Here is a 15,330-nt window from a genome sequence, read left to right on the forward strand (position 1 = left end):
CCACATAACCTTTCAGCCCAAAGAAAAATTTGAGCAAGACTATAGGTGACTAATACTCTTTGCAAAGCCAACACTACCACCATGACAGACATACTCCTTTCAGTTACCGCCCCTTCTGTAGCACAGGGCAAACATGAACCTTCATACCAAGCTGTGACAAGGCAGGGGTTAAAAGCCCCTTCTCTTCATAGCCCTTGGACTCAGCTGTGAGACTTGTACCTCATTCAAGAACATGTTTGTTTTCTTGACATCACTTCAAAAGAAAGTTATAGGTTGTCAAGGAAACCTAATGGTCATTTTCACATGTTCCAAGAATAACTGCAGCAACAATACACGTATTTCACATTTGGTCTGGGGCCCCCATCACCTTAAGGAGGCAGTGAGGCATCCAGAAGAGAGTTCACAGTGGTTTCAGAAGGGGATTCACAGAAGGGAAGCCGGCAAGAGAACCAAGCTTGGCTTAGCCTACCAAGCTCCCCCCACAGTTGACAGAACTGGGTTTTAACCAAGCCTCTCTCTGAATCCAGGTATTCCTTTTGTGCTGTGGGGTTATGACCAAACAGAAAATACCAGCAGTCAGTCCCTACATCAAATAATAATGTTCCCACACTATCCCAATAAAAAGAGTACACTCCCATTATTAGGGCAAATACTCTACATATCCAAACAGCCTTGCAAACCTCAATGTCAGAAGCCAGAGAAGGCATGACAGTGTTAACACAGCACTAGCAGAAAGAACAATTTATTTTCTCATCTTCTTATCAGTAATCACTTAATTGGAGGTACAATATTCACCCAAAACTGAAGTTGTCAATTTGAAGGGACAGTTCACAATTTTACTGTGCCTTATTTAAGGTATTTTACTGTGCCTATTTGATGCCTTCTTTTTTCCCCAGCATTTGTCCTACAAAGTCTTCTAAACATTATAAATGATAAACTGAACATAAAACAGTGCAGCATAGATTTAAAATTGTAACCTGAGGCCCAACAATTAAAGTGCTGCTCTGAAAACAGACTGAATTGTTTTGCAACGAAATCACCATACACCTCAGATGTATTCAGTATACAGCAAGCATACTCTGACAGAGCTTGAGAAAAAAGCTACACTTTTTGATTCTACGTATCCCCCGTAAAAGTCAAACTCTATTTTGGAAATTAATTTTTAGTTGTGGGTATCTGATGTATTTCTACTTAAAAGCAAAGTGTGAGAAGAAAAGCTCTGAACAATGACGTTAGATTTGGTAGAATGCAGTTATTATTTAGAAGCTACTTTATTATGGAAATTCAAAACATCTGCACCTTTCTGACACTTTTGTTTGTTGTGCTTGTGATCAAGATAAACCACGCTTCACTCCAAGGCTCCACAAGGTATGTAGTATTACTTCAGCCCCAATTCTGTTAAGCTTGTGCTTAAATCCCAGCCCAACGAGCAGTCCTGTTGGACTTACTGATCCCAAAAGCCAGGCACACGTTTACAAGTTTACATAATCTATGTGAAGGTGGTCAGCAGAACAGCAAACCGACTCCACGTACAGAGTACCCCACACTCCCTCAATGCTTTCTTTAGCACCGAGTCCATATAGCGAGACACGTGAAGAACAGGAGCAAGTACCCACCTTGCTCTTGCTGAAAGTGCATTTCACAGCAGTAATTGCGTCTTAAGGACACAATCAAGTTGCACCTTACTGAAATGGCCTTCCTGGATAATGGAACTATGGAAGCAAGCCTAAGTGACATTGTCCTTCTGACTTGAAAAAGAGTAAGAATTTAATCTCTAACATTTCAAGTGACTGACATCAGCCTCAAAGATCTGTCATTGTCATGGTTTAACCCCAGCCAGCAACTAAGCACCACGCGGCTGCTTGCTCACTCCCCCCAACCCAGTGATAACAACAACAATATAATGACAATACTAATAAAAGAACTGGAATATACAAAACAAGGGATGCACAATGCAATTGTTCACCACTCACTGACCGATGCCCAGTTAGTCCCCAAGCAGTGATCCCCTTCCAGGCCAACTCCCCCCAGTTTATATACTGGGCATGACATCACACAGTATGGAAAAGCTCTTTGGCCACTTTGGGCCAGCTGTCCTGGCTGCGTCCCCTCCCAACTTCTGCCCAGCCAGCAAGAAGGCTGGAGGGGCACAAGGAGAAGCTGAAAAATCTTTGACTACTTAGCAACAACTGAAAACATCAGTGTGTTATCAACATTCTTATACTGAATCCAAAACATAACACTATACCAGCTACTAGAAAGAAAATTAACTCTATCCCAGCCAAAACCAGGACAGACTTCTTTAGTGTTTATGCTATATTCATCTCAATTTTTCTTCAATTTCTGCAATTATTTTTTAATTGAAATAGTTACTGAATAAATTTCCAGGTAAGAGTGGTAGGACAACAGGATCTGCTGCATTTCAACACAGTTGAAAAAGATTTGGGTAATGTGATTAATTACTTTCTTACATTCTGAACACATACTGCTGAGATTTCAGCCTTATTCTCTTCTGAGATGTGCTTTATTTTATCTGACAACTGATTTGAAACAAAGCACAATAAAGTAGTTTAAGAGTTTATATTTTCTAACTTCTCTCCTAGTGATTTTAAAATTTTTGCTAAACTCACTGCATGTTAACCAGCTGCATATACAGACAAGTTAAAACATATAGCATAATATACCTGTATAGAAGTTCAGTTTTAAAGTCAAATCATGGACAGGTTCTATGCCGTTAAAAACAAAGTGTCTCGTTTTTAACAGGAGAAATCATCCACCTCAAAATAACAACTAGTATCTCCTGTGATTTCCTGAAATAGGGTAGAGAGAATAAACCCAGCAGATCAAACACACTCCCCGTACTAGAAATTTTAGGGGAAATGTAATCTAACTTAGGCTATGATTTTTAAAATATACTCCAAACAGACTACGCCGTGATTCCCTACAGTGCAGACACAGTAGTAGCAAGGCAAATGGACAGCTATTAGCAAATTCTTTTTAAGAGGCTTCTGTATGGAGACAGAAGCATTCCTAGGTTCAACAATGAAATAATTAAGGACGTGTAGCTTCAGAAAAGCAGAACCACCACAGGTCTTACTGGTGTCACAGGAACTCCCATCTTTGGGAAAACCACATCACTTTACAGAACACCTAAATATGGGTTAGTGCCACTGTAATCCAACAGTATGATACAGCTTTTCCATTTGGGGAGATACAACTTTGAATTAGGTTAAATTTGAGCTGACTACCTTCCTTATTCCAACAGCACATTTTTGATTCTTTGGAAACCAATGTTTGCAGATGCTGCTGTGGTAGACCTGCACGTATTCTTCAGGCCTGCAGCACACACATCCCAAATGGCTTTCACTGCGAACTTCTCACTGGTAAGGCAACGTGCCTAAAAACAATCAATAGCAAACTGATTATTGTAAATGACAATCTAATCAAAAGAATTCACTGCCATGCCATAAAAGCTAAGCATTTTGTAAAATTCTACAGATCTCTGGTTTAAATGGATAACGGAGCTTTGGACAGCTCAAAGATGCAGATGGAAACACTGCAAAAGAACAAACACAAATCCTCGTGATGTACAGAACAAGCCAGCTGCTCAGCGGCTGTTGTTGTGTAGCTGCTTATGGGGAGAGGGGTTCATGGTGGGATTTGGGGATGGAAGAAGTTGTCTTGTTCTTTTAAGTTAGCTTTGCATTCCACAAAGAAAAGTTTTTCACATGTGCTACACGTCACTACCCGAGACAGGACATAAACAGATCCTGCCTGACAAATCCTAGTAAGCCCAGTGCTCCTCTGCATCCTCATCTGCAGGCACTGCACGAGCCTGCTTTCACATTCTGGCACAGGACAGCCACGGCTCTGCTCCAAAGAGCCTCCAAGGGCCGAGCCCCACTGACTAACACTTACCTGCACATTACCACCTCCCCGAACTCAGCATTTCATGCCACCATGTGGTGTCATTACTTTGTCACCACTACCTGCCTTGTAATCACACATTCCTGAAAAAATGGAATACTCTTAGTTATGCAAGCAACTGCTAAAGTTGTTATACAAAGAATGAGAGGCTGATAAATCTACTGTTCAGCATTACTTAATGATTTCCAGCTTCAAAGTAGTCGCATGCCAGCCAAACCTTTCAAACAGTCATTAGAACCAACAAGGCAGAAAAAAAATTGAACCACTTTCACTTTATGAAAGAACATTGGCAAAACGCCCGAGTTACTTGCCCGAAGTTTAGTGTGAGCAAAATCTAAAGGAATTCAAGAGACTGCTGATTTACAGCTCCTTTCATTAGACAGCATTTGTTTCCAAATATCCATAATAACTAAAAATAGCTATGTGTCTTTCATATAGAGACATGCTTCCAAACTATCGTGGTTTAACCCCAGCCAGTAACTAAGCACCACACAGCCACTCTCACTCACTCCCCCCCACCCAGTGGGATGAGAGAGAGAATTGGGGAAAAAAGTAGTAAAACTCATAGGTTGAGATAAGGACGGTTTAATAGAACAGAAAGGAAGAAACTAATAATGATGATAACAACAATAATAAAATGACAATACTAATAAAAGAACTGGAATATACAAAACAAGGGATGCACAATGCAATTGTTCACCACTCACTGACCGATGCCCAGTTAGTCCCCAAGCAGTGATCCCCTTCCAGGCCAACTCCCCCCAGTTTATATACTGGGCATGACATCACACAGTATGGAAAAGCTCTTTGGCCACTGTGGGTCAGCTGTCCTGGCTGCGTCCCCTCCCAATTTCTTGTGCCCCTCCAGTCTTCTTGCTGGCTGGGCAGGAGAAGCTGAAAAATCTTTGACTTAGTCTAAACACTACTTAGCAACAACTGAAAACTTCAGTGTGTTATCAACATTCTTCTCATACTGAATCCAAAACATAACACTATACCAGCTACTAGAAAGAAAATTAACTCTATCCCAGCCAAAACCAGGACACAAACATATTAACAAATTAAAATACCAATCAAGAGTGAAAGTCCAGTTTGTATATAGTTTAGTTCTAAGTCACTGTGAAACTAAAGTATGTTGCAGCTTTTCTGTACATTTTTCTTCAAACACCCTGTGAGTAGAGCCTATCTTCCCTACCACTGCTTCTCCTTGCAGTCCTTAAGACAGAGGGGTTTTGAGAGATATTCCACAGCCTTTTTATGGAATCTGCTCAGATAACTAAGAAAAGCTCATTAACAACCAGTCTAAAATCCACTATATAAACCTCTACAAGGCCTTTGAAAGAGCATTTACACTTCAGCAAGTTATTAAAAAAAACATTAAAAATATCCCAGCTTCTTAACTACCTCCTGAGCCCTCTTCAGGAAATTTCCACCTGAAAAAAAGACTTGCTGAAGGATCTGCACAACCTATTATATGTACCCTTCTATTACTTTGGGTAGCATGTGCCAAGATAACATATATAATAATGGAAAACCAGAGACAGTATAGGCACTATACAGGAAGGACTGGCACTATACACCCGCAGCTCAGCCCCTCTGCTAGGAACCGACCTGGGTCCAGCAGAGTTGGGCAGCTCTAGCTCAGCATCCCCCCAGCTGTGCCCATCTCCCCAGGCTCCCAAGGGCCACACAAACACACAGAAATAGTTCAGGGCTGAGGCAGCAGGCTCCCCGACATCTCTGCTGGAGAAGGGCGACTCAGACCCAACCCTATGCGCCTGCAGAAGTCAGCCTGAATCCAACTAAGACAGCGGCATGCCTGCAGCAGGGGCACCAAGAGAGCTTGGATGCTTCTTGCAGTGCTCCTCTGCTTAAAAAAAGAGAGACATTAAAAACAGAGCACATGTAAGGAAGTTGTTGGTATGTGGAGAACTCTCCTTGGGGTCCTCCTGCTCTGGTACCTGCTTCTAGGGGGGAAACAGGGAGAAGCGATCGAACTGCACCAAGGCACCTGGAGGCTGGAACTCCGCTTCCCTGCAGTGAATCCATGCACACAATTTCTGTGAACTAACTACTAGTAACAGAGGATTGTTTATCCAGAAGAGGCATTTGGAGAAGAAAACATTGAGGAGAATTAGAATTCCTACATAAAAATAATCAAAAGGTTATTTAACTCTTAAAAAGGCAATGTGAAAGCAAAAGAGCATCTCTGGCTAGCTATTCTAATGGCTTGGGCACAGCAAGAGATGTAAGCATATGAAAAAAGGACATGCATGTTTTGAAAATACTATATAAAAAGCAGCTACTTTAAAAGAAATCTAAAGTCTTCCCACTGCCTTTGCTACTTTCATATGGTTGATCAGAAATATCAAGCAAGATTAACTAAATTTAACCTGTTACATAAGCTATAACATCCCTCAAGACTTTACTAATAAAGTTAGAATTTTTGTCATGCAAACTAAGAAAAAAAAAAAGCATTTCTACAGGGTATCTCCATTGCAATTAAAGAGCTAAACAAAGGAACAGGTAGCTTACATAAAAACACTAACGGCCACAAACAATTCTCTAGTCAGTTTTATCTTCACTTGCATAATTTTGGAATTCATTCAGCCGCTGCCCACCTACTTTAAGAGCAGTCACGAAAAAAATTATCATAATCCAAAGGAAAGACAAGCCCAGCATAAAGCAGTCATCCTTTCCATGTTTTCTTCTCCAGTGCACAAGCGAGAAATGCAAGTACTATTTAAGACAGTCCAGAGGCTTGCCCATTGATGGGATTTTATACTATCAACACTTGCATCAAATTTCTGAAGCTGGACTTTGAGATCATCAACTCTTTCCTAATCCTACTTCTCTCAAGATAACACCGCCAGGAATTCAGGGATAAAATGGTGTAATAACTGTAAAATTGTCAAGGAGAATAATGGGAAAGCTTATTTATTATTTTGAAAAGATGAGTGAAAAATCAGGATACTTTTTAGGTCTTCTAGAAAGCTGTCAAGAGTTCACCCTCCACAAAAGACAATAATTTGTCCACAGGTCTTCAGTACATTGCTGTCAGCTCTACCATCTGCATTGCTCCGCAGGCACTCAGGCATCAAGATTGTTTGACAAAGCTGTGGCCTTATACCTAGTATTGGTATCTTATTTGTAAATTAATTCATAGGCACTAAGGAAAAGACTCCCTGACAGTATTCTGCTGGACATGGGCACCACACTAATCCTCAGCTAGAACTGCAAAATTAAGATAAACATCAAACAACCGAGATTACTACTCCAGATATTCTAGACTAATTTTAGTCCACAAAATCCTGCATCCTGCTACTAACCTACATGCAGCCCCAAGACCACTTAGACGATGTTTGGTCTTTTCCACTTCCTCATTTCTTAAAAAAAGAAAATAAATAAATAATAAAATAAAAATCCATCCACTAACTCTTCTGAGACTCAACTGTAATATGGGAAGTTAAATATTCCCATAGTCACTAGTTATGACAGTAAATAAATACAACAGCTTACACAAATGAACCGCTGTACAGTTAATGGATACTTCTGGCATTTATTAGTATATACTGAACCTTACACACGGTGCTTTTTTTTTTTTTTTTTTCCAGAAACTATGCTGTAAACAAAGTTACAGGGAATCCTCCTCCAACTTCCATTGCCACTTCATGTCATTTTCAGAAGAAAATTTGGCTCCCTGCACATTTTCAGAGCACTTGAAATTTTATAGAAATTGCTGAAATTAAAAAAAAAAAGCGCCAACACCCAAGAAACAAAATTTTATTTGCAGACAAAACCAAACTGATCTGCCATCCTTTTTAAATGATGTATGTTTTGAAACAAAGGTTCATGTCTCACTAAAGACTAAATGCTGTCCTTGCTGAATTCGCAGTAATTAATGGCAGTTTTGGAAAGAGATGAAACAAGGCCAGTTGCCTCTTCTTGCGTTTTCACAGGCTGCAAACTTACAGCAGAAATGCATATCTTCACATTTCTCTCAAACAATAACAAAGACTACCTAGTGTCTCACGCAAAGATCTGGTTTGGTTTTAATACTTCCCACAGAGAGCAAAAGAGTAATTTTAGGTTTTATCAGCTTCTTAGGATAATCTTCAGTATCGACAGTATTTCTGCAGCAACAGTACTGCATAGAGTCCAATCTCAGCTATTTTACCATAGTCCTTCAGTCACATAAAGGGTATGAAATACCGTTTAAAGAGTCAGCAACTAGTTTAATCTTAGATTAACATTTTAGTATTAATGTACTTCTCTGATAACAACGGAAGAATTCCTTTAAATAATTACTGTGGGTATATACCCTCTCATTTCAAGAGACTATGAAGTATTTGCCTTTTTCCACTCTCCCTGGAATTCATTTTCTATCCTAACTGTAAGAGCAGACAGCCTGCTCCTCTCTACCCGAATGCTGATCTCTGTTCCCAGCCTCTGCAATTCATTTTTCAGGCTTCACACACACACTCTTAACAGCAAATATCAGTTTAAAACAAATCCTTTATAAATTCAGGTTCAGAGCGACTGCAAATTTACTTTCCTCTCCATCTGGACATTTGCAAAATGATATGCAAATCATGAGATACATGAAATGATACTGGTAATTATAGAAGTAACTGAGACCAGTTACTATTTTAAACTTGTGGCCAAGCACTGTGAATGTCTTTCACAGAAGCTGACCCATCCACAAAAACAGCGTGTTATGGTGGCAGAGCTTGCATGAAATCTTTTCAAAACTGTTAAGTACAACGCAGGATGAATACAAAGCCATCGTGGTTTTTCTGAGTTAGACAATAAAGACCGTAGAAGGTCCTGTCCACAAGGTCAGGCATAACCAGATAACTAAAAGCAAGCTGAAGATTATCTAGCGCAGTTATTTATGGCAATAAACTGCCAAACTGCCAAAAGACACCAGAGCTGCAGCAGAGAAAGAAATCAAGGACAGTGTTTTATTGTCAAATGTGCTGGCTGGAAAGAAGCTGGATTCTACAATAAATCACTTGCGGAGGTATGGAAGGCCCCCAAAAAACATCTTACTGTTCCTTACCTAGCATTAACAGCAGCACTGTCACACTAACACCTAGTGATTCACAAGGCAGGGGACAGTGTCATTTCAACCAATTTTTCTTCTACTGCCAGTGTAGCATACTGCTCTTTCACACTCCCAAGCTGGTACTTTAAGTCAGCTATAATCCATTTTAAGAATCTGTCAAGCCACTCAGTAACTAAACAAGCTGAGGAAAGTTGCCAGTTTAATACATAACACCATGCTGTTACCTCATAAGAATTTTTATTTTCAGTATTTTTATCACCAAGATCTTCCCAAGAAATTTGATAATTTGGGTTATGAAGATTTTTTGACTGCACAACTTAAGTTGCCTAAAAAGGGCCCAACTTTCCAGAAGAGTTAAGTAAACACCCTCCAAAATTCAGAACACACTATAAATGTCTCAAGTCACCCATGACGAAGTCTGCAGACACATCTGAAAGTCTTCCTCCTGTGACTGCTGGAGAAGGGAGACAGAAAGCCATCATCCTGGATGCAGTTCATATCAAAAAAGGCACAAGACACTCTTGAGAATCATCCTTGTTTATCCAAGTTCTTGTTCTAGAAAACCGTAAGTCTCTATACTATTCTATTCAAAATAGAAATTGATTTAAACTCAAGCAAGAAATAATACAATGGATGAGTTGTAACTGGACTTCAGTAACATAATTGAAACCAATGTTTGTTCAACTAGTGCAAAGCTCCATGACAGGAACCCATTCAATACTGCTCCTGCAGAACAGCCTGCCTCCCTCCCCTCACACTCCACGTTGCTGCTTCTCAGAGAGACCAAAGAAAGTTCAGGTAAAATTACAACAAACATCAATCCACAGTTAAGTACAGTCACTAGCATTGTGCCAGATATACACACAGCATGATAGGTGGTAAGGAAAAGCAAGCAGATTAAACTCATTCTACTCAGAATTTAATTTTTTAGATTTAATACACAAAATCCACAGTGAATTAAAAACTAACACTTGCTCAAATTCTGCAATGCTAAAAACCAAGCTTGCTAAACTTTTCAGGTATTCTGTGACAAAACCACCTATGCACAGGCCACGTGGAGGGGATGTGGGGACAGAATGAATGCTGTCAGCAACTACAAAATTCCTTGCTAGAAAAAAACCCATCACATAGAACCCAAGGCTAACAACATCTATTTCCAGAAGACACATAAACGTATAAAAATACCACCTAAAACTTATCATGCTCCTGACTCAAGGCACAAAAAGTAATCTATTTCAATGAAAACACACAGTTATAAGAAAACATGGCACACTAGGCAGTCTAGAAGTAATTCTCACAAAACGTGGGAACATTGAAGCTTCTGTACATTTCGCTATTTTCTTTCACCATGATTTCTCATGCTTCTCCCACACTTCTGCCAGGAGAGGTCAGGGTCTCCCCTCCTTGATCTTCACCTTTCCCATCATTTGCAAAAAAAATGCAGGGTTGTCAGTGATTTCCACCTATTTGTTTTACAGCACATGCAATGCCTTGCATTTGTCCCAGAGAGAGGAAGAAGGCACATGAGAAATAATTTAGTCCTGTGTCAGTTATGTGCCCTGACTAAAGCAAAGTGCTTTTGAATTACAGCCCTACAAGAGCTCAAGCCAATCTCTGAATTCACACTGCCACGTCTCTTCCCTTGGACGAGCACCACTGCTCGCCTAAGCCTTTGGTGTGCCAGCCTCGGGTGCCAAGTGGGTAGGTGACAAACCCAGCAAGGCAGTAAACAGCGCAGGCTGGGGGCTGTTTTGACCAATTTAGTGTCCAGGACCTCACCAAGTGTTCACACAAAAACCTATGCCAGACAGGTACAAACTGCTATGAAACCACACTAAGTCTAATCAAATGCCTGGATACCAAACTATAGTCATGTCATTTTTTTATACTCAACCACAGACAATGCAATCCAAACACCATAACTCAGCATCAAATTCATATACAGCAACCAAACAGCTATGAAGACTGCTCAACTTAAGACTGGGGAAGTTAAAAGACTCATGGCTGGACTTAGGAAAAAAAACATGGCTTCTGCCTCCTTAAGCCAGATCTTAAATCAGTTCAGTCCGTTCGCACCACAGCTACACCCAGGAACTCAGAACATATTGTCAGTTTTCAATATTCTTCAGTCTTCCCCAGAAATGCATTTACAGGGTCCAGCACATACTAATTTAGTGATCAAATCTGCAACTGAAAGGAAAAAAGCCTCACTGGACACACTATAAACTGGCGAGCACTGTGTGGAAAGGTGCTTCTAGTTACTACTCGAATGAACTGCTGTGAACGGCATTCCTTCAAAAGAAAGTCAAAAACTCCTCAGAGTAAAAAAACATGCCACACTTTACACCTCTAGAATATCATCCCTGTTCTTGCTTGGTTTTATTTCTAAGAATCAAACAGGAAGATGCAAGAATGTCTTATATAAGCATTTTAGGATGCCATCTGAACTGATGAACCCATGCAAGATACATGCATACTACCGAAACTACATAAAACCCATAAAGAATATGCACAGAAATCATGTTGCAAACAGGAAAAAAACCAAAACAAAACAAATCCCCAAAAAACAAACAAAAAAAAGAGAAACACACTCTCGCCATAAGTCTTACTTTTAAGGTATGTCAGCTGTGCATGTGGCAAGAGCAACGGTCTTTCTGAAATTAGTGAAACTGCAAGCAAGGCTCCTGATATGCACTACCACTTAACATCAACGTAATGATGTTTTTAAAAAGGAGCTTCCCAATTATACTGACGACTATTTGCATGCCATTTTCTCTGAAATTCAAGTTGCATAACAAGGGCTCTGAGAACATTTCTTTTTGTACTACCAGAGAAGCAACTTTGCAGAGTAAATGGAAAAAGTGTCTGGTTCCAAATCCTCCAAGAAGTCTTTGGCAGCCAGCTGCTGACAAGTAGCACACTCCTAAGCCTCGGGTCCATGGGAAGCTGGGAGGAAGAGAGGGGAAAAAAGGAGAAAAAAAAGAAAAAAAAAAAAATAAAAGGAGCACTGCTAAGTTGTTTGGTACCTATTAAGAGAGTTACTGGCTAACCAGCCAGAAGAAATGTGTCTGGCAAGCTCCGACAGTAACATGTTTTGCACCAACAAAAAGGCTACAGATCTCCTGGGCAGTCTTCCACATAAGCCTAACTTGCCAGAAGGAATCAGCAATAAGTAAATTTACCACCTAAAAAGTTGCTTGGTCTCATTTTTGCTTCATCCCGTTCTTTTATTATCATTTATTTTTAAAAGCCTTTCTCAATTTAAAAAGATCACTCCATAAACATCACCCACACACCACCTAACAGCTCTGAAGAAGAAAAGTTGTCCAGTGACCAGAAAGTCTCCCTTCCTAAAGAAAGTCTTCATATTACCCAGATGGGTACTTCAGGTTAAGGGGGAGAGGATGGGGAGGGGACAGGGATAGTGCAGGAGTTTCCATTTTGTTTGCAACTGAAACTGAGCCAGTACCATGGCTGGCAAGTGGAAAGTAAAGTTTCACTATGCTTCCCCAGGGCTTCCTGAACGCACCAAGTTTGTACAGAAATTTGACATTCTTCCTTGAGCATTCACAGCCTTCTTTAAGGCTCTTTTCCACTTGCTTCCAGCAGTATTTTAAACCATATCCTCCTGCTGGAAGCAAGTTCTATTTAGAAATTTTTCTAACATCTCTCAGAATAATTTCAAAGCACACAGCCACAGAGCACACTTCCACACCAGCAGCCCCTGGAGAGGCAGAGCTACCCCACCGCCATGCTCTGCACAGCCATAGGAAGGTTGAGGAACGTGCCGAGCCGGGACCTTGACCAACACCGCAAAACATCCTCCACCACCTCACACCACAGGGCTGACGCAGAGAGGCCAAATACCACTACTGCTGTTTGTAGAAGCACAAGTGTCCACCACCAACCCAGACAAATGGCACGTCAATTAGAAGATGCTTCTGGGTGAAGGGTCCGTCCTGCTTATTCCCATTTTCAACAGTCTCGTTTTCTTCACTTTCCCTCTGACAGTCAGGTCAGGGCATGTTCAGATGGAAAACTCAATTCCCCCTTTTCTGGGAAGAGTATTTCCCACTCGAGGTAGCTTAAAAGAAAATCAGCAAGCATATGGACTATCACAGAAACCAGTCCATTAAGTGTCGTCCAAAACTGACACTGATACAAAGTACAGCTAAAGCTAACTGCAAAAGCCAGGAAATACAAAGCAAAAATACCATCAGCCACACTCTGCAGTACTGACTCTGATCTCTGAACTGGCACGTACCCACTGGGGACACACCACAAGAATGATTCAGACCATTTTTGAACAAGCAGATATACGTAAAGAACAACTGCGTCATTTTATGGGCTATGGTGTGTCCCACAGAATTGGATGCTTTTACCCCGACACTTGCATAACCCTGGGCTCGTGACAGCCACACTGACCAGTTCACAGACTACCCTCAGCAGGTGCCAGGGCTCCTGCGACAGGAGACACAACACACCTGTGTCCAGAAGCATCACGGACTCCTATGCCAAAACGTAACAATGCAAATAAAGGCAACTATTGAGGACTACAACCTGACAGCAGTCTCAGGGCACGCAATAAGCCTGAAGTGATTGCTGCCCTGTATGGTACAGTTCGAGAGACTCCTTAAAACAAAGCAAGGACATGGCAACTTCATGCAAATTAAGGACAGCTGTGCACAGCACCATTAACAGTTTAGCAGCTTTTACCTTAATGAGGCTATGAACCAGCAGTTTCCTGTAACAGCAACAGCCACAGAATGGAGGAGATAGAAGTGCATCTCTGGAGATCATCCAGTCCAACCCACTGCTTTTCAAAGCGGGGTCAGCTGGAGCTGGCTGCCCAGGGCCATGTCCAGGCAGGTTTTGAACGTCTCTAAGGATGGAGACTCCACCACCACTCTGGGCAGCCTGTGCCTGCATTCAACCACCCTTGCAGTGAAAACATGTTTTCTTATGTTCAGACAGTTTCCCGTATTTCCATTTGGGCCCACCGCCTCTTGTCCTGTCACTGGGTACAGCTGAGAAGAGCCTGGCTCCATCTCCTTCACTCCCCTGTGAGGAATTTATACATATTGATGAGATCCCCCGAGCCATCTCTTCTCCAGGATGAACAGCCCCAGCTCTCCCAGCCTCTCCTCATGTGGCAAATGCTCCAACTACTTAATCAACTTTGTGGCTTTTTGCTGGACTCTCTCCACTACGTCCGTATCTCTCTTGTCCTGCAGAGCCCAGCACTGGACCCAGAACTCCAGATGTGACCCCACCAGTGCTGGGCAGATGGGAAGGATCGCCTCTTGACCTGCTGGCAACACTCTGCACATTGCAGCCCAGAAGGCTCCTGGCCAGCCTTGTGTCTGCCAAGACCCCAAGGTCATTTACTGGAGAGCTGCTTTCCAGCTGCTCAGCCCCAGCCTGTACTGGTGCATGGGGTTATCCTTCCCCAGGGGCAGGGCCTGACATTTCCCTTGGCTGAACTTCATGAGACTGCTACTGGCCCATTTCTCCAGTCTGTTGACATCCCTCTGTACAGCAGCACAGGTCTATTAAGCACTCCTCACAGTCATATCATATAGCGCACCCCAGATGTGCTTCATTTCAGCCTTTCAGAAGATATGCTGTTATTTGTCAAGGGACTGGTAAGCGTGCATCATTCAAAAAGGGAAGAATCAAGCTTTTGATGATGCAAGTACTTCACAACTGCGGTTCTGCATTGGAGGTGACCAGAACAGTATTATGCATTTAAGAGCAGAACAAGGAAAGTCTTGTTAGTGAATCTGTTCAAAACAACTGAAAAAATGTACTCTGGACACACTAACAATCCCTTTGAAATAATTCTTTCTCCAGTTCCTATCAACCACCAGCTGTTGTGTTTGAAGGGATTTTAGCCTGGTCAGACTGATGGAAATCTTGATGATGTTTTAACCTACACCTCATACAGCATGAATCAGATGTTAGCATCTTCTGAATGTATTTTAATGCCTCAAGTTCTCTCCTGCTGCTAAGGCCCTGTACACTAACAGCACTCAACTATTTCTTTTCTTCTGCTGTTGCACATACCACTTCGGTTTCTTGAGGATTTAACTGCTGTGACCTGTCAAAAGACAACTGCTTGCAATACACAGACTACCTGTGTTACAGTATTCTGTATTACACTACTTACAACCTTTTGGTACTGAAGCATCAATGCTGTGCTGCTGCTTTGCACATCCACACCACAGGCTGCCATCCCTTCAAACCCCACTGCGATCACCTGTCCCCAGTACAAGGTTATTGGCTGTTACTGGTTGCCTCTAACAGCCTCTGCAGTTCATCACAGCCAATACCCC

The 15,330-nt window shown here is 41.6% G+C and overlaps 1 protein-coding gene across 2 annotated transcripts in view; it reads right to left on the bottom strand.

Moving 5' to 3' along the window:
• Nucleotides 1-15,330, bottom strand: part of PPP6R2 (protein phosphatase 6 regulatory subunit 2) — a 123,146-nt gene that overhangs the window by 92,701 nt on the left and 15,115 nt on the right. The gene's annotated exons all lie outside the window — the stretch shown is intronic.

Source organism: Aquila chrysaetos, chromosome 5 (genome assembly GCF_900496995.4).
Source record: "Aquila chrysaetos chrysaetos chromosome 5, bAquChr1.4, whole genome shotgun sequence".
NCBI classification, from domain to species: domain Eukaryota; kingdom Metazoa; phylum Chordata; class Aves; order Accipitriformes; family Accipitridae; genus Aquila; species Aquila chrysaetos.